This window comes from Acinonyx jubatus, chromosome E4, assembly GCF_027475565.1.
Source record: "Acinonyx jubatus isolate Ajub_Pintada_27869175 chromosome E4, VMU_Ajub_asm_v1.0, whole genome shotgun sequence".
NCBI classification, from domain to species: Eukaryota; Metazoa; Chordata; class Mammalia; order Carnivora; family Felidae; genus Acinonyx; species Acinonyx jubatus.
Window position 1 is genome coordinate 38,321,563 of NC_069395.1, and position 21,110 is coordinate 38,342,672.

The 21,110-nt window shown below is 37.1% G+C and overlaps 1 protein-coding gene and 1 non-coding gene across 18 annotated transcripts in view; both read left to right on the forward strand.

Moving 5' to 3' along the window:
- RPS6KC1 (ribosomal protein S6 kinase C1) overlaps window positions 1-21,110 on the forward strand; it is a 318,908-nt gene that overhangs the window by 100,676 nt on the left and 197,122 nt on the right. The window lies entirely within an intron of this gene.
- LOC113603998 (U1 spliceosomal RNA) lies at window positions 1,725-1,888 on the forward strand. The gene has a single exon (XR_003425816.1). It is a non-coding gene; the product is annotated as a U1 spliceosomal RNA (small nuclear RNA).

A 21,110-nucleotide genomic window follows, 5' to 3' on the forward strand; every position in this document is an offset into this window, starting at 1 on the left:
TTAACCATCTGAGTAATAATACCAAGATGTGATCCCTTCATGTCTAGTTAACTCTACTGGGTTGTGTGTAGCCAGACTCATCCTGCATGTGGGTGTGTGTGTGTGGTGTTTTCAAGGTCAACCCATGAAGATGGTATGGCTGGATTGCTCAAATTCATTGTCACTCCTTGAAAAACAAGTTCAACAGGATGCTTTAGAAGTCATTGTTATGAGACGCCACATACTTTGTAAACTAATGACTGTTTATTACATCAAGTGTTTAAGTATTTTGTAATCAAGGTAGCTCCTGAACTTATCCTAAGCTTGCCAGTCAGAATTCTTAGGTGGACTTGCCATTGGAAAAATATAATTTTAGCGAAAATATTTTTGAGAACATTTGTGGAGATTGTTCAATTGAGTAGATGTTGAGAGAACCTTAAAAAACAAGTACAAAACAAATACTTATTTTTTAAGTTTCCTAAATAATATTTTCTATGATGATATATGGGTAAACTGACCTTATTGAGAACACAGAAGCATCAATATTTGGGTATTTGCTCATTGAGGGAACCTTGGGTTGAGCTGTATTCGTAGGACCTTATCCTTTATTTAAATAAACAGTGTGGCAAAAATATTGCCTAAATGATAGTCAGATTACAAGTGTTGCACTTTTGCTTGTAGAAAGATGGAATTGAGATCCTTTTCCCTATTTTTTCTGCTAAGTCTAACTAAACTCTGGATGTTATACAGAAAACAAACAAGAAGACTGGACACTGGAGAGTAGAAGGAAGACTGGCTAAGGGCTGTGGGATCCAATGACTATGTGGGTGAATTCCCTGTACTTTCTTTTCCTCACATATTCCAGACTGGATGTTAGAGAAATGGGCAACTCAGCAAAGTTAGTAGGCACAGACAAAAAACAAACTTAGCAAAAGTGTGGTCTTTCTGAGCAAAGGACTATGAAATGGGCAGCTTAGTAAGACAGAAAACTTTTAGACAGTAACCACTCTACTCCAGCTAACCCCACAGAAAAACTTTGGCACTATCCCACCACCACTAGCAGAGACCATGTGAGGTGCCTAGACTTTCATTCTTGCAAGGCTGCATTGAGGTGCTGCATCCCCCCTGTTGGCGTGGTGTCAGAAATGGCCAAGTGGGGATCTGGAACTTGTATCCCCACTGGGCTGAAATGACACATATCAATTGTGATCACTTGGGAAGCCTGGACTTTTAGCCCTGCCTGGTGGTAAAGAGGCTCCCCTTCCTTTCCCTGCTGTGGTAATGTTAGAGGAGGGCTGGTAGAGATTCCGGGTTTGACCACTACCCAGTGATAATGAAGCCACCTCCCACCTGGTGTAAAATGAAGGCTACATGAGGAACAGTAATGAGGTGCCTCTGTTCTTCCCAGCCAGGGTGGTATCAGCAGAGGCCTGATCTCCTACCCCTACCTAGCAATAACCAGGAGTCCCACTTTCCTCCCTCAGATATCTGTGAAAGCCAAAAAGGGAACCCGAACTTCCATTGCTACCTGGTAGTAACAGACCGATTATCTCTTTCCGCCATCAGAATCATGTCAGGAAAGGACTTCTAAAATACAAAATTTTATGAGATGCAGAGTCTTATAATATGTCTGAAATATCCAGGTTTCAATAGAAAATCGTGGAGAAAAAATAATCAGCTGATACCAACACTGAGGTGACACAGATGCTAGACTTATCTGACAAAGATTTTAAAACAGCCATCATATACTTACCTGGCAGGGGAGATACCATGATCAGGAAGGTGGTTTTCCCAGGGCGAGGCTTATCCATTGCACTCGGGATGTGCTGACCCCTGCGATTTCCCCAAATGTGGGAAACTCGACTGCATAATTTGTGGTAGTGGGGGACTGCGTTCGCGCTTCCCCCCTGTTATAAAAAGTAAAAAAAAGAAAAAAAAATAAAACAGCCATCATAAAAATACTTCCGTGAGCAATTACAAGCACATATGAAACAAACAAAAAAGTAGGAAGTCTCAACAAAGAAATAGAAGATATAAAGAAAAACCAGATGGAAGCTTTAGAACTGAAAAATACAGTTAAGAAAGGTGAAAACAGACCTCAGTGGGCTCAACAGCAGAATGATAAGACAGAGGAAATAGTGAATTTGAAGATGGGTCAATAGAAATTACCCAGGCTGAATAGAAAATAAAATGGGGGAAAAAGTGGGCAGTGACAGGAATCTATGAGACTAAATCAACAGTTCTAACATGTGGCATTAGGGTCACAGATGAAGAGGAGAAAGAGGGTAAAGCCAAAAAGTATTTGAAGAAATGATAGCCAGACATAACCCTACAGATTGAAGAATCTAGATCCTAAAAAAAAGGATAAATCCAAAGAAATCCATGGCAGGGCACCTCATAGACTTCTAAAAACTAGACAAAAAAAAAAAAAAAATCGAAGAGAATGCGAGGGAAACATTACCTATAGAGTAAAAACAGTTTGAGTGATAATGGATTTCTCATCAGAAAAAACCATTGAGTCCATAAAAAATGGCACATCGTTTTTTAAGTCCTGAAAGAAAAGAATTGTGTCAACCCAGAAATCCATATCCTGTGAAAAGATGCTTCAAAAATGAAGAGGAAATCAAGCCATTCTCAGATGAGTAAACACTAAGAGAATCTGTCACTAATCTACCCTAAAAGAATAAAGTTAAGTTCTCTAAACACAAAGGAAATATTAAAGGTAGGAATCTTAGAACATTAGGAAGGAAGGAAGGACAATGAAAATGGTAAAATATGAGTAAATACTTTTTTTTTTCCTGTTGAGTGGTTTTTTTTTTCCAAAAATTTTTTAATGTTTAATGATTTCTGAGAGAGAGACAGCATGAGTGGGGGAGGGGCAGAGAGAGGGAGACACAGAATCTGAAGCAAGCTCCAGGCTCTGAGCTGTCAGCACAGAGCCCAACACGGGGCTCGAACCCACAAACTGTGAGATCATGACCTGAGCCAAAGTCAGGTGCTTAACCGACTGAGCCACCCAGGCGCCTTTCCTAGTCAGTGTTCTAAATTATGTTTTATGGTTGAACATAAATTGTAACACTGTCTTACCTATTTCTAAATGTATGTAGAGGAAATACTTAAGACAATTATGTAATAAATGAGAGGATGTAAAGGGACATAAGGAGAGGTAAGTTTTCTACACTTCATTTGAAATGGTAAAATGATGACACCAGGAGACAGTGATGTTATGTATATATAATAACTAGAGCAAACTCTGAAAAAGCTATATAAAGAGATACACTTTTAAAAAAACACTGTTGATAAACCAAAATGTATTTCTACAAAATGTTAAAGTAACACACAGTAAGGCAGGCAAAAGAAAACAAACAAAAAACAGAGAGAAAAAACAGAAAACATAAAGTAAACTTTGAGGCAAAGAAAATGATCAGAGTAAGAAAGGAACATTATATAATGATAAGTCAATCCACCAATAACACACAGCAGGTCTAGATTTGTATACACCAAACATCAATTTGTTGAATATATTGTTGAATGAATACAAAAGAACATATCAAAATCGATGGGGAAAAAATGGATGGGACACAGCCAAAGCATGCTGACAGAAATTTTTATAGCACTGAATACTTATATTAGAAAAGCAGAAAAGTCCCAAATCAATAAACACTCTAAGCTCCCACTCCAAGAAACTAGAAAAAGAACAACATAAACCTTAAGCAAGTGGAAGGAAATAAAGGTAAAAATAGTGATCAATGAAATTGCAAATAAAAACCATAGACAAAATCAGTGAACCACATAGGTGGTTCTTTGCAAAGATAAGTAAAATTGATAAACCTTTAGCAAGACTGACAGAAAAAGAGAAGACACAAATTACTTTGTCAGGAATGAACTAGGATATTATTACAGGTCCCATGGGTATCACAAGGATAACAAAGGAATAGTACAAAAACCCCTATACATGTAAATTTGATGATTTAGATGAAATGGACCAATTTATAGAAAAGTGTAGGCTGTTATCCAATATGAAATAGATAATTTGAATAGCCCTTTTACTATTAAGGGAATTGAATTTACAACAAAAATACTCCTAAAATGAAATCTTGAGGCCCAAATGGTTTTACTGGAGAATTCTACCAAATTAAAAAAAAAAATTTTTTTTAATGTTTTTATTTTATCTTTGAGAGACAGAGAGAGAGAGAGCGCATGAGCATGAGCATGAGCAGGGGAGGGGCAGAGAGAGAAGGAGACACAGAATCTGAAGCAGGCTCCAGGCTGAGCTGTTAGCACAGAGCCTGACGTGGGGCTTGAAGCCACAAACCGTGAGATTATGACCTGAGCCAAAGTCAGATGCTTAACCAACTGAGCCACCCAGGTGCCCCTCTACCAAATTTTTAAAGAATTAAACACCAATTCTACATACTCTCTTCCAGAAAATAGAAGATGAAATAGTTCCCAGTTCGTTTTATGAGGCCAGTATCGCCCTAATAACAAAACCAAAGTGCAAAAAAGAAAAGTACAGGCCAGTATTTCTCATTAGTATAGATACAAAAATCCTCACAAAATATTAGCAAATAGAATTCAGCAGTATCTAAAAGGAATTATGTATTTTGACCAAGTAGGGTTGATCCCTGGGATGCAAAGTTAATACAGCATTTGAAAATCAATCCATGTAATCCAACCACAGTAGCAGGATAAAGAAGAAAAATCACACAGTCATATCAACTGATGCAGAAAGCGTTTGAAAAATCTAATACCAGTTCATGGGGGGGGGGGACCCTCTCTAAAAACTGGGAATAGAGGGGAACTTCCTCATTTGGTAAAGAATAGCTACAGAAAACTTAACAGCTAATGGCATACTTCATGGTGAATGGATGCTTTATTCCTTAAAATTGAGAACAAGGCAGACTCTTAGCACTTCTGTTAGACGTAGTACCAGAAGTTCTAGACAGTGCTGTTCAGCAAGATAAGAAAATAAAAGGCATATGGATTGGAAAGTAAATACTGTTGTCTGTTTTGAAGATGATATGATGGTCTACATATATAAAACCATGGGATTTAGCAAAAATTCAGAACTGGTGAGTGAAGTCAGCAAGGTTGCAAGATATAAAATGAGCATACAAAAATATGTTATATTTCTGCATACTAATAGTGAACATACAGAAACTGGAATTAAAAATACAGTACCCTTGGGAATGCAAACTGGTGCAGCCACTCTGGAAAACGGTATGCAGGTTCCTCAAAAAACTAAAAATAGAACTACCCTACGAGCCAGCAATTGCACTACTAGGCATTTATCCAAGGGATACAAGTGTGCTGTTTCAAAGGGACACATGCACCCCCATGTTTATAGCAGCACTATCAACGATAGCCAAAGCATGGAAAGAGCCCAGATTTCCATTGATGGATGAATGGATAAAGAAAATGTGGTGTGTATAATATATATATATATATATATATATATATATATATATATATATATATACACACACACACACATACATATACATACAATGGAGTATTACTCAGCAGTCAAAAAGAATGAAATCTTGCCATTTGCAACCACGTGGATGGAACTGGAGGGTATTATGCTGAGTGAAATTAGTCAGAGAAAGACAAAAATCATATGACTTCACTCATATGAGGACTTTAAGAGACAAAACAGATGAACATAAGGGAAGGGAAACAAAAATAATATAAAAACAGGGAGGGGGACAAAACAGAAGAGACTCATAAATATGGAGAACAAACTGAGGGTTTCTGGAGGGATTGTGGGAGGGGGGATGAGCTAAATGGGTCAGGGGCACTAAGGAATCTACTCCTGAAATCATTGTTGCACTATATGCTAACTAATTTGGATGTAAATTTTAAAAAATAAAAAATAAAATTAAAAAAAGCATAAATAAATAGATAAGCCGTGAAAGATTAAAAAAAAAAATACAGTACCTATGGGGTGCTGGGTGGCTCAGTTGGTTAAGCGTCTGACTTTGGCTCAGGTCATGATCTCGTGGCTTGTGAGTTAGAGCCCTGCATCAGGTTCTGTGCTGACAGCTTGGAGCCTAGAGCCTGCTTCAGATTCTGTGGCTCCCTCTCTCTCTGCCCCTCCCTTACTCACACCCTATCTGTCTCTCTCTTAAAAATAAAATTAAAAAACATTAAAAAAATACAGTACCTTTTACAGTCAAACTTGATAATACAGTTTTAACACAATTCTTATCAGATTCTTAGGAAGGTTTTTGTGTGTGTGTGTGGATGTAGGCGAGATTATTAAATTTATATGGGAAGGTATAGGAAGTATATTAGCTAGAACAGTTTCATAAAAAGAATAAAGTGGGTACAATCACTTTAGTTGATTTCAAGAGTTGCATAGCTACAGCAGTCAAGACTGTGTGGTATTGGTGTATGGAGAGACATAAATCAATGGTACAGAATAGAGAATGTAGCAATAGCTCACAAGTATGGCCAGCTGACTTTTGACAAAGGTGCAAAAACAGTTCAAAGTAGGAAGGATAGCTTTTTTTTTTTTTTTTTTAACAAAGAGTACTAGAGGAATTGGATAGCCATTGTCTAAAAAAACAAACAAAAAAATCTTGGCCCCTCCCCCACACTTTATATAAAACTTAACTCAAAATGGATCACACATTTAAATGTAAAACATAAAACTTTTAGAAGTAAACAGGAGAAAATCTTTAGGACATAAACCTTGGTTTATAGAGGCTTTAAACATGCTGGAAAGCATGATCCATAGAAGGAGAAAGTGATGAATTAGATTATCAAGATTAAAAACTTTTGGTCTGCAAGAGACCCATTAAGAGGCTGAAAAGACAAGCTAAAGACAGGGAGAAATTATTTGCATGTTGTGTAGATGACAAAAAACTCACCTAAAAGATATGTAGAATTCTTGAAACTCAACATGAAAAAAACCCTGATAGTCCAACTAGAAAATTACCAAAAGACATGAAAAGGCAGCCATTTCACCAAATGAAATTATGGTAAATTAGCACATGAAGAGATGTTCAACATCACGAATCATTAAAGAAATGCAAAATAAGATCACAGAGATATTTCTGTATACCTATTAGAAAACTTTATTTGTGGAAACAACCAAAATATCATACATTAAGTGAACAGTTAAGCTGTAGTACATTAATACCAGGGATGAGGAATATTACTCATCAGTAAAAAAGAATGAACTGTTGAAACACGCATCTGCTGGGATGGATGCATCAAGGACATTATGCTGAATGAAAAAAAGCCACCCTCAAATAATTATATACTGTATGCTTCCCATTTATATCCCACTTTCAAAATGACCAAACTAATATTTCTCTTCCTTCATTTCCCATAGTTCATTCTGTTTGATAATGGAGGTAGTGTAGGACAAAGACATATAAAAGAAACTACTAATACGGTAGACATGGATTAATAATTATTGCTACAATTATTGATTACATACTACAGCAAAAGTGAGCTGATTTAACATGGTTGCATACTTTCTGAAAAATTTTATTCTGTTGCAGTCTTTAAGAAATCATTCCCATGAATGTTACTTCATAATAAATGTATATTATATTGTCATATATCTATAAGAAAATAATACATCCTACTACTTTATTGTTAGTATATAGTTTAGATATATAGGCATATTGTAAAAGTAGTTTATAATAACAATTCTCAAATTAGAACATACAAATAAAGCCATAGTTTCAATATATTATAGTATATTCAGCAGTACTATAGGTGAAGCTATATTTATTTTTATTTTATTACTTTTTCAGTGTTTGTTTATTTTTGAGAGAGAGTGTGAGCAGGGGAGGGGCAAAGAGAGGGAGACAGAGGATCTGAAGTGGGTTCTGTGCTGACAGCAGAGAGCTAATTGTGGGGCTTGAACTCACAAACTGAGAGATCATAACCTGAGCCGAAGCCAGATGCTTTAACTGACTGAACTACTCAGGTGCCCTCAATGTAGATCTCTTTAAAATAAAGTAGTCTATTATTGTGGTTTTGTGCATAACATGCTACTAATGATTTTGGTACTGAAAACCTATGTTTAGAAATACTTAAAAATACATTTAAAAATGTAGTACCTTCTGGTTACTGGTCTGGCATGTAAACAGCTTGGAAGTCTCCATTCCTTTCTAAGAGAAATAAAAAGCTGAACAAATTGAAAAATCGACAACTCTTCTTAGATCCTCAGAAAGTGAAGTTATAGGGCAAATGGCTGCCTCCAAAATTGGAGAGACAGACATACAGATACAGGGAATCACTGCTTACTAGAGCAGAAACCTACATGGGAACTACTGCCTGGGTAGAAAACCAGACTGTAAATGACAAATGGGCTCCATAGGACAAGTCTGAGAGTTAAAAACTCCAGGGGAATGCCCAGACTCTTATGAGTTTTACCTTTTGCAGTTCTACCAGGTTCTCACAGTGAGTATTGGAGAAAAATTCCCTTAGACTTCCATTAGGGGACGCGGAAATATACCAGAGCATTCTATTCTTAACAAGGTTTGCCTTCAAGAGAAATGATTTTACCACAACCTAATCTACTCAGGTTTTATTAGAGCCTAAGCGTCTTTGGGGCAGGGAAATCCCAATTCCAGCCAGCTATAGCTTTGGGTGTAGGGGAAAGGGAATACCCAACTCTAATCCCCCACTGACCTTCTGGTGGTAGGGAAGAGAAATACCTAACTCCAGTCCCCTGCAGCCATTTGATTCACGTAAAGCTGGGAAAAATCTGATAGGAATTTATGAAGTTCAGAGCCCAGGGTTACAGGCTTACTAAAAGACTGAGACATAATCTTGGACTGTAGAATTCTTTCCTTCCTCTGGCATCTTACCACATTACTAAAGGCCTATTTATTGGAGTTCCTTTTACCTAGCACATCACCTATAACTTTCAACAAAAATTTATAAGGTATGCTAAATGGCAAACAAACAAACAAAACAACAAAAAGACAACATAAACACAACAACAGTTTGAAGAGACAGCAAGAATTAGAACCAGACTCAGATTAGAGGGCTGTTGGAATTACCAGACCATTAATTTAAAGCCATTATGATTAATATGCTGTATGTTGTGACGGAAGAAGCAGACAATGTGCAAGAACAGATAGGTAGGGGCACCTGGGTGGCTCAGTCGATTAAGCATCTGACTCTTGGTTTCGGCTCAGATCATGACCTAGCAGTTTTGTGAGTTCAAGCCCTGCGTCAGGCTCTGCGCTGGCAGTAAGGAACCTGCTTGGGATTCTCTCTCTCCCTCTCTCTCTGCCCTTCCCCCACTCTCTCTCAAATAAACTTTAAAAAAATTAATTAAGTAAAAATAACAGGTGGGTAATGTAAGCATAGAGATGGAATTTCTACAAAAGAATAAAAAAAATGCTAGATATAAAAAATACTATAACAGAAATGAAGAATGCCTCGATTGGTGCGTAAACAGACTGGACAGGGCTGAGGAAAGAATCTTTCAGCTTGAGAATATGTCAGTAGAAACTTCCAAAACTAAAAAGCAAAGAGAATGAAGATTAAAAAAATGGAACATCCAAGAACTGTAGGACGGCTTCAAAGGGATAACATACGTGCAATGAGAATACCAGAAGAAGATGAAAGGGAAAGGAACAGTCTGTTTAAAATAATAGTAACAAAACATTCAATTATATGTGCTTTGTATGTGATGTGTGCCTATGTGTGTATGTGTATACTTATATGTACTTATGTGCAAGTGAGATGAGTAAGAGCAATGATATAAGGGATTGGAGAGATGAATTAGGAATATTTTGCTATTATAAAGTACTTGCACTAGTTGAGAAGCAGTGTAGTGTTATTTGAAAGTGGACTTGGATTAGTTGTAAATGTAGATTGCAAACTCTAGGGCAACCACTAAGAAAAATGAAAAAAAGAAGTGTAATTGATATGCTAAAAAAGGTAAGAAAATGAAATCATATAAAATGCTCAGTTAAAGCCACAAATGGCAGAAAAATAGGATAACAAAGACAGTGAATAGAAAGCAGTAAAAATTGTGGTAGATATCCAACTATATCAATAATCATAAACATGAGTGCTCCAGATGCACCAATTAAGAGATGGAGATTGTCAGAGTTAATAAAAAAAAACAGGAAGCAACTATTTGTTGTCTATAAGAAACACACTTTAAATATAAAAGACACATATAGATTAAAAGTAGAGGGTTAGAGAAAGATTTAGCATGTTCATACTAATCAAAACAAAGTAGGACTAGCTGTAGTAATTTCAGACAGAGCAGACTTCAGAGCAAGGCAGATTATCAGGAATAAAGAGATATGTTTCTTAATAATAAAGGGATCAATTCTCCAAGAAGATATAACAATGCATAGGGGGAATGTGCCTAACAATGAGCATCACAGTACATGAGGCCAGGAGAAATAGTTGAATGTACTATTATAGTTGGAGACTTCATCATTTCTCTATCAGAAATGGACAGATTCAGCTGATAGAAAATCACTGGAACATAGTTGAACCCGACGGCACCATGAATCAACATAATTGGACATAGCTGAACATTTGTAGATTTCTTCATCCAATAGAAGCAGAAAATATTTTCTTTTTTTTTAAATTTTTTTTTCAACGTTTATTTATTTTTGGGACAGAGAGAGACAGAGCATGAACGGGGGAGGGGCAGAGAGAGAGGGAGACACAGAATCGGAAACAGGCTCCAGGCTCTGAGCCATCAGCCCAGAGCCTGACGCGGGGCTCGAACTCCCGGACCGCAAGATCGTGACCTGGCTGAAGTCGGACGCTTAACCGACTGCGCCACCCAGGCGCCCCAGAAAATATTTTCTTTTTAAGCTCACATGGAACATTCACCAAGTTAGACCATATTCTGGGTCATAAAATACTACTTGACAAATTTAAAATGGTAGAAACATAGAGGGGCACCTAGGTGGCTCAGTTGGTTAAGTGTCTGACTTCAGCTCAGGTCATTATCTCACAGTTCGTGAGTTTGAGCCCCACATCAGGCTCTGCGCTGACAGCTCAGTCTGGGGCTTCCTTCAGATTCTGTCTCCCCCTCTTTCTGCCCCTCACTCACACACACACACACACACACACACACACACACACACACACACACACTATCTCTCTAAATAAACATTAAAAAAATAAAATAAAATAAAATGGTGGAAACAGAATATTCACTATCAGACCACAGTGGAATTAAACTAGAAATTAGTAACAGAAGGATAACTGGGAAATCCCCAAATATGTGGAGATTAAATAACACACTTCAAACACATTCTTTTTTAAAAATGTTTATTTATTTTGAGAGAGAGAGGATGCACATAAGCAGAGGAGGGGCAGAAAGAGAGCACATGAGAGAATCCCAAGCAGGCTTCACATTGTTTTCACAGAGCCTGATGTGGGGCTCAATTTCACAAATGTGAGATCATGACCTGAGCCGAAATCAAGAGTTGGATGCTTAACCAGCTGAGCCACCCAGGTGCCCAGTAACACTTCTAAGTAACACATAGGTCAAAGAAGAAATCCGAAGAGAAAATTTGAAATAGTTTCAATTCAATGAAAATGAAAACATAACTTAATCAAAGTTTTTGAGATGCAGCTAATGCAGTGCTAGAGGGAAATTTATAGTAGTGAATACCTGTATTAAAACTGACGAGATCTAAAATCAGTCATTGAAGTTTTGATGTTAGGAAACTAGAAAAAGGATCAAATTTAAAGTGGTTGAAGAAAAGAAATAATGAAAATTTAAACAAATCAATGGCATTGAAAATAGGAAATCAGTGGAGAAAATGAACAAAACCAAAAACTGGTTCTTTGAAAAGATAAATAAAACCAATAAATTTTTAGCCAGGCTAAGTAAGAAAAAAAGACAGCTTGCATAAATTTCTAACATCAGAAATGAGAGAGAAGACATTAGTACAGACGTGGACATTAAGAGAGTAATCAAGGAATATTGTGAACAATTCTGTGCCTACAGATTTGGTAACTTAGATGAAATGGACTAATTTCTTAAAAGACACAATCTGCCAAAACTAACACAATAAGAAATATACAATCCGAATAGGCCTATATCTATTAATGAAATTGAATTAGTAATTAAGAACCTTCCAAAACTTTCTCAGAAACAGAAAGCATCAGCCAAGATGGGTTCACTGGTGAACTCTACCAAACTTTTAAGGAAGAGATTATACCAATTCCCAACAGTCTCTTTCAGAATGTAGTAGCAGAGAGAATACTTCCTAAGTCATTTTATAAGGCTAGTATTATCCTAATACTAAAAAAAAAAGAAAGCTATTATAAGTAATGAAAACTGCAGGCCAATATATCTCCTGAACATAGGTGCAAAAATCCTAGTCAACATATTAGTAAATTGAATCCAGTATAGAAAGAGCTATACACTATGATTTTTTTTAACTTTATTTATTTTGAGAGACAGAACACGAGTGGGGGAGGAGCAGAGAGAGAGGAAAAGAGAATCCCAAGCAGGCTCTGCACTGTCAGCCCAGAGCCTGATATAGGGCTTGATTCTCACAAACCACGAGATCATGACTCTCTGTCCTTCTCCTGCTCATTCTCTCTATCTCTGTCTCAAAATAAATAAACATACATAAACACATACACAGACAACACAGTATCACTTATAGCAGCACCCTCAAAAAAGTGAAATACTTGGGGGGTGCCTGGCTGGCTCAGTGGGTAGAGCATGCGACTCTTGATCTCAGAGTCACGAGATCAAGCCCTACTTGGGGTGTGGAGCCTACATTAAAAAAAAAAAGAAATACTTAGGTATAAGTCTGACAAAATGTGTATACTATCTATATGAGGAAAACTACAAAATTTTAAGGGAACAAATAAAAAAAGAACTAAATAGATGGAGAGATGTTACATGTTCATAGATAGGAGGACTATTAATGTCAATATTTCAGTTCTTCCCAATTTGATCAATACATTGAGTATAATCCTGATCAAAATCACTGCAAGTAATTTTTTGGCTATTGAGAAAATTATTCTAAAGTTTTTATTGAGTGACAAAAGTCCAACCCACTATCGAAGAAAATCCAACACAGTATTGAAGGAAAAGAACAAACTCAGAGGACTATCTCTCCCCAACTTCAAGACTTACTATAAAGCTACACTAATTAAGACCTTTATGAAAGAACAGACAGATTCATGGAACAGAAGAGAGTGCCCAGAAATAGATCTACATGAGTATAGTCTAGGGATCTTTTTTGACAAAGGAGTAAAAGCAATAGCATGGGGAAAAGATAATCTCTTCAACAAATGGTGTTGGGACTCCACATCCAGCAGACATCTACAAGTAAAAAAATGGACTTAGACCTTACGTCATTCAACGAAATGAGCTCAAAGCAGATCATAGACCTAAAAGAAAACACAAAACTATAAAAACCATAAAACTCCTAGAAGATAAAATAGAAAATGTAGATGACCTTGTATGTAGCGATGACTTCAGGTATAGCACCAAAGGCATGATGCATGAAAGAATTAATTGATAAGCTATACTTCATTAAAATTAAAAACTTCTGCTCTGCAAAAGACACTGTCAAGAGAATAAGACAAGGTACAGATTGGGAAAGAATATTTGTAAAAGACATATAAGGAATGTTATCCAAAATATATAAAGAACTCTTAAAATCTAAATGAACAACTTGATTTTTTTAAAAAGGGCAAAAGTTCTGAACAGATGTGTTACCAAAGAAGATATACAAATGGCAAATAGACATTTGAAAAGACACTCCACATCATACATCATCAGGTATATTCAAACTAAAAAAAAAAAAAAAAGTGAGATACTACTAGGGAATGGCCATAATTTGGGACGTTGACGACACCAAATGCTGACAAGGATGTGAAGCAACAGGAATTCTTCATCACTGGTGGGAATGCAAAATAGTATAGCCATTTTGGCAGACAGTTTTTCTTACAAAACTAAACATATTTTTTTGTTTGTTTTTTGTTTAGAGAGAGAGTGCAAGCAGGGGAGGGACAGAGGGAGAGAAAGAATCTTTTTTTTTTTTTTTTTAACTTTGTATTTACTTTGAGAGAGGTGCACGCACACGGGAAAGAGTGGAGAAGGGTCAGAGGATGAGAGAGAGAACCCTAAGCAGGTTCCACGCTCTCAGCACAGAGCCCGATGCAGGGCTTGATCCCACAAACCGTGAGTTAAGAGTCGGATGCTGAGCCACCCAGGCACCCCAAAACTAAACATAGTCCTAACATATGATCTAGCACATCCCTTCTTTGTACTGGCCTTAAATGAGTTAAAAACTTATGTCCACACCAAAACCTGCACATGCATGTTTACAGTAGCTTTATTCATAATTGCCAGAACCTGGAAGTAACCAAAATGTTCTTTAATAGTAAATGGATAAATATACTGGATTATATCTAGATGATGGAATATTATTCGCTGTCATAAGAAATGAGCTATGAAGTCTTGAAAATACATGGAGGAACCTTAAGTGCATATTATTAAGTGAAAAATGCCAGTCAGTAAAGGCTACATACTGTATGAATGGCAAAATTATGGAGACTGTAAAGAAATCAGTGGTTACAAGCAGTTGGGAGGAGAGAGAGATGAATAGTGGAGACAGGGTTTTGTATGATATTATAATGGTAGATGCATGTCATACATTTGTCAAAAACCATAGAATGTACAGCACTGTGAGTGAACCCTAATGTAAACTGTGGAATTTGAATGATGATAATGTATCGCTGTAGGTTCATCACTTTCAACAAATGTACCAGTCTCATGCAGGATGTTCATAGTAGTGGATGCTGTGGTTGGTTGGGGGGCGGAAGGTATGTGGGAACTCTACTTTCTGCTCAATTTTGTTGTGAACCTAAAAGTGCTCTAAAATATGAAGTCTATTTAAAAAAATTTTTTTTTAATGTTTATTCATTTTTTGAGAGAGAGAGACAGAGAGAGACAGAGAGAGAGAGAGAGAGAGAGAGAGAACAAGTGGGGGTTGGGGGACGGGCAGAAAGAGAAGGAGACACAGAATCCAAAGTAGGCTCCAGGCTCTGAGCTGTCAGCATAGAGCCCGACGTGGGGCTCGAACCCATGAACCGTGCATGAGATCATGACCTGAGCCAAAGTCGGATGCTTAACTGACTAAGCCACCCAGGCACCCATGAAGTCTATTTAAAGGGAAAATAACTGGGCATATGGGTGGCTCAGTCCTTAAGCATCTGACCTTGGCTCAGGTCATGATCTCACAGTTCATGAGTTTGAGTCCTACATGGGGTGAGCTCGAGCCCTGCTGCGGATGAACACGAGCCCCTGGGTGAGCCCCCCTGCTCTCTCTCTCGCTCTCTCTCTTTGCCCCCCTCTCTCAAAAAAAAAATAAATAAATAAAAGGAAAAAAATCAACATAGTAATTACCATGTTTGGTGAAAGCTTGTGGGGACCTTCAATAGTGCCTTCACCTAAAATTCATATAATAGTTGATATTAAAATTGTAAAAGAAGAAGATTGTGACTGTGGTCAAACCGGTCCTGACAGCCAGTTAGCTATTACAGATGTGCTTCAGATCACTGTAACTTTTTGGATGACTTTGAGTTTTCCTAAGGCTGAACTCTTTGGATTACACACTACCTCTTCTTGCACATAAAGAACCTGAACTTAGAGAGGTGAAGTATGTTGTCTAGGGACACTACTAAGTAGCAAAGCTGGGGTTTGACCCCAGGACTGTCTCTTTCCAACACCAGAGATCTTTATAATTATTCACAACTGTATTTTATGCGATGATTATAACATTTATGCCCCTTATCAACTTCTTATATTTCAGCGCATTATTTCTTCAGCTTTCCTTTAATAAAAAACCAGTTTACCCTTATACCTTATATCTTATACCTTAAATTAGTATATGAATAATAACATTTTTTAAAACTATAGCAGTCAAAAACCTGCACAGTGACTAATAGGGTTCTGTTGTAACTAATTTGAATGCCTGAGTCAGGGTCTCATTTGATCCTTACAAACCACCATGCATTGCTTATTTCATAAACATTTTGATGCTTTCAAACTATATTAGCTTAACGGTAAAAATATTGAAATAATTATTATATTTATTGATTAAACTTTTAGAAATTGAAATATACACCATTACCATCTTTAAAATGTGAACCTCAGAAATTCTATGTGATCCAGTTGGGAAATGTTACTCTAAATTATTGTCTTTAATGGTTTCATACTATACTACCACATACTGTAATTTATTTAATCAGTTCCCTATTGTTTGGCTGTTCAGGTTGTTTTCCTAATTTTCTCTGCCTGTGATGAATATTCTTAGAGATAAATTATCTCCTATTATGATTTCTTTAGTATACTTTTTCAGAGTTGGAGATCATGAGTCAAAGAGTATACATGTGTGTGTTAACCTCCAGAAAGATTATACTAATATATACTCCTACTAGCAGTGTATAAGAAGACTAAATTCCTCACATCCTTACTAACAAATGGAATTTACTAGATGAAAATTTGGATTTCATTATCATTTTAATATGCAATTTTAATTGCTAATGAGGATTAATTTTTAAAAACATTAATTGGTTGTTTATATTTCTCCTTTTATGAAATGACTGTGTCATTTCCTTTTTCCATATTTTTTTAATTAGAGGATCATGTACCCTTAATGATTTTTAAGACTTCTCTCTTTATTTAAGGATTTGTAAACCTTTGTCTTGAATATCCAGGTGTTTTCTCATGTTTCTTCAACACAGAAAATTCTCGTTGTGTACATTGTTCATTGTAGGAAAAGAAAAGAATAAATAAGCTAAAAAAAAAGATGCAGTTCCCCCATAACTCTGCCACCTGTTGAGAATCCTTTTTACGTGTTAATGTATACTCCTCTTGTCTTTATTTGTGTGTGTTTATACATACATGTGGGCCCCATTAGCCTATGGTTTCAAATGAAGTCATAAAGACGTTAGCATCTAAATTATACTGACTCTGACTCTTACCTGCATCAAAGTGGGACCTCCCTCTTTTTCTTCCCCACCCTACAAGTATTTCAGAGATTCCTTGTGGCCTTACATGAATTTAAGAATGAGTCTGCATCTGTCTACAAGAAGCTCCTGTTCTTCTGCCAGCCATGAAGTTCTCCAGGATTTCTCTGATGGTCCCATGTCTAAATCAGACATTGTTCTTCATCCCATTTGGACCTGTCATCCTCTAGCATAGCACTTATTAACGTGTTTGTAATTATCCCTTCCCCATGCTCAACTTTAAGCGCGTGTAGGGCGGGGACCATATTTGGTGTGTTCATCGTGCTTTTATTCATGGCCGTTACAGTGCTTGCACATAACAGGCTGTCAGTAAATATATGTTGACTTGTTGGATTGTAATACGTGAAGGGGGTTGTAGAAGACCCCTACCTATCAATTTGCTTTTTAATTCCATGTGTGATGTTCAGTTTTTCCTGTTATCTTCTTCTTTTTATTCATGATTGCTATTAGCGTTATTGATTTGTTTCTTTTTAATAATTAGAGAACTTTTTGTATCTTTTGTATTTTCACAGCACAACAGGTCAAAGTTTCTTTTAGTTCTCAGTGCTAGTGATTCTGAGTAATCCTATTTTAGCATTGTTAGAGTATACTGGGATAGATTACATAAATACCTCTGGACGGTCTCTTCTAGCAGCCACTAATGTTCTAAAGAAAGCAGTTTTTCACAATTTGCTACTAAACGATTTTTAATGTAGTTGTTCGTTTTTATAATACACTTGAAGGAGTCCATTGATTTGGTAAGCACTGTGGCATTTGGCTCATATACACACCTCATTTTAATAGTGGCCAGACTGTTTCGGGCATTGTGAGCATTATACCAATCCCAGGTATGAGCTATACTATAAAATACCTCTTTTTGGATCCACACCCTAAGTAGACTTATGTTGTACACCTAGCTTAATCCATTAACTCTATGCATCTCTGTTTGAGGATGATGCAAAGAAGTTAGTGTCAGAATGTGCTTTCTGATTCATTTGTACACAGCCATTATGAGTCACTTGAGATGTTGTGTTGAAGACCATTATATACTGAGGACAGCAGTGAGTTGGATAGACAGAAGTCATGCTTTTAAGAATGCCGTGGAGCACTGGTTGTTACGAATGTGGGGGAAAATGATAGGGCGGGTGCATGAAACAGTTTGAAATGTTTGTGGTGTGGGTGGGGAGGGGGTCCTTTTAAAGCTTTAAGAGTGACCAAGAGGCTAAAGGATAGATACTAATAGGACCAAATTGTATGGGTAGCGTTAATAATTACAAACTAATTCACGCATATTGTTGAAGGGAATGCAGTTTACCCATAGGTTTTATATACAGCATCAAAATGGGCTTTCATTATATTAATAATATCATCTTAAGAAAACTATATCCAATATACCTATTTTTTAAAATAAGGAACGACCATATGTTTGATATGACTTGTGTCTCATAATGTTCAGTGCTCTGGTATCTTAATCTGTCTCCCTGTTGTTTAAGTACACATCTTAATTACAACTAAGAGTATATAAATTAAGGGGTGCCTGGGTGGCTCATTTGATTAAAGCGTCTGACTCTTGATTACTTGACTCAGGTAATGATCTCATGGTTCATGGAATTGAGCCCTACACCGGGCTCTGCTGACAGTGTGGAGTCTGTTTGGGATTCTCCCTCTCTTCTCTCTCTGACTCTCCCTTGCTCTCTCTCACTCTGAAATAAGTAAACTTAGAAATTTCTTTAAAAGAGCATGTAAAATGAATTCTATGCTTGCAAAACCCTTTTTGTGCGCTTTCAATGTTAATTATTAGGTAAATAGCGTATTTTTGTTCCAGAGAACTCAAATTCTTTTAGTATTTAAAGGATGGTTCTCTGAAATACTTTTAGGGATCGGTTTTTATGGCAGTTTTATTATAAGACAACCTAAGTAATTTCAAAGTAAAGGGAGTCGTTTCATTTTACTAGCTATGCTTTGGGTGTATCATCTCAGTCCTCAAAAGGACTTTAAGGTCATCTGACCCATTGCATTACGGATCTTTTGGCCCGTCTCTGGTGCCCCACTTTCAGTTTCAGGGCCTTTTATTTATCCATTTAACAAACTTCTTTTGAATGCTGTCCTGTGGCAGGCACAGTGTTAGGTGCTGGGAATATGGTGCTACAAAGACGGTTTCTCTTTGGTCTAGCAGGAGAGATAAGTCAGTCTGTCAATTCTAAAGCGGCATAGAAGGGGCTGTAAAGAAGCATGAATAAAAATAGAGCTACTTATGCCTCAAAGTCCATTGTACACATTTGAAACTCAGAGGGTCTTTTTTTTCTCTTGAGCCAAATACTGCTGCGGTAAGTCTTAATACTCTCCTTCTCCAATAATCAGTTTGTAGTTATTTCAGGATAGTTACGTTGTCTTTCCAATTGGTATTATTTTTATGTTTATTCCTTCTAGTTTTATTTTGCTTGCATTGGCCTAATTCCAGTCTGTTGAAGTATCTTTGGGTCTTGTACAAATTTTTATTTTTCTCAGGGTTAATAAATTACCCATTGTTTTTAATTTGCTTATTTTTTTCTGTGTACCTATCACTTATTCCTAAACCCTCCGATACAACTTTAAAACATCTCAATACAATTAGACACCTTGGGTAGTCCATCAGATCTGTGGTTTTCTCAGAGCATTGTCTATTGGATACCCTCCTCGTTTGCTCCATCCTAGACTGGTTTGTCCCTTGGCCTGCTACATCGCTTACCTCTCATTCCTCCATTTTCTGTTATTCTGACACTTCTCTTCATCATTCTTGTATATTGTGTTTCAATTCCGGATCCTTTGTATGTGGCCTGTCTTTTTCCCCTCTCTCTCTTTTGCCGGAGGTCTCTAGAATCTTCTCTTTGTTCTGAGAACTCTGAATTTCTGAAATTTCACAATGATATGTTTTGCTCTAGGATTTTTTTTTTTTTTCCTTTTGTTGAGCTGGGCGTTTGGTAGCCTTCAATTTGGGTAACACTCCAGATGTTTTGCTAGGAGACCTAATGAATGTCAGAATCTGTGTATCTTTTAGATCAATTGGTTTCCTTAGAAAAGAACCTTACCATCTCCTACCTAGGGAGCTAGTCTAAGACCAGCAGCATTCTGGGAACCAGTGGTGGAAGGGGGACTGATGGCCTCACCAACTCAACGTGCAGGTTTTTCATAATGCCCTTGTTTTCAGTACATTCCTTGATTCCACTCTCAATGCCTGTAGTATTTCAGAGAATAAACCTCTCGTCTTTTGCAGGGAGGAGGAGGGCAGCTGCCTGGCTGGCTGTTTTCCCAGTCTTGTTTTCAGGAAATACCTGGTACCTCTTATTTTTGGAGTTCTGCAGTAAGAATTGGCTTGCTTTTTGTTGGTTTTCCTACCTAGAGACATTTGGCATGTTTTTTATCTTCTAAAATTTTGCCGTCTGTTCTCATCTCTCATGTTTTCTTTGTAGTTATCATTGTGTATCTTTTAAAATTTCTTTACTGTTATTTAGTGACATTTTTATGGGGGGTAGTGACCTATATTTAAGAGAATGTTACATTTAATACATTGTATAGCCCATTTCACACCTCATAGCATCTGTAATTCTGACCAGCATGTCTTTGTTCACCTTTTTCAAGTTGTTAGCAAATGTTTTCAGCAAAATAGGGAAGAGTCCTTCCTATAGGTGACGTACAGCTAGTGTAATTATTTCAGGTTGACCCAGTACCCTCTAGGTACTGGCGTTTACAGCTAACCTATCTTTCCTTCAGCTGTATTTCAGATTAAAATTTCGGCATCCCAAATTATGTGTAAGTTTCAAAGTCTGCATTATTTTCTTTATCCCCCTTTCGAGATGTACCATCATGTGCCTCTAGTCTGCTTTTCCTCCAGTTCATTGTTAGCACTGCTGCCAGAATAATTCATAAAGCCGATGCTGTAGAAAAATGATCTTTCTGGGGCGCCTGGGTGGCTCAGTTGGTTAAGTGTCCAACTTTGGCTCAGGTCATGCTCTCATAGTGCTTGAGTTCGAGCCCGGAATCAGGCTCCGTGCTGAGAGTTCAGAGCCTGAAGCCTGCTTAGGGTTCTGTCTCCCTGTCTCTCTGCCCCTCCCCAACTCACCCATGCTCTGTCTCTCTATCTCTCAAAAATAAACAAA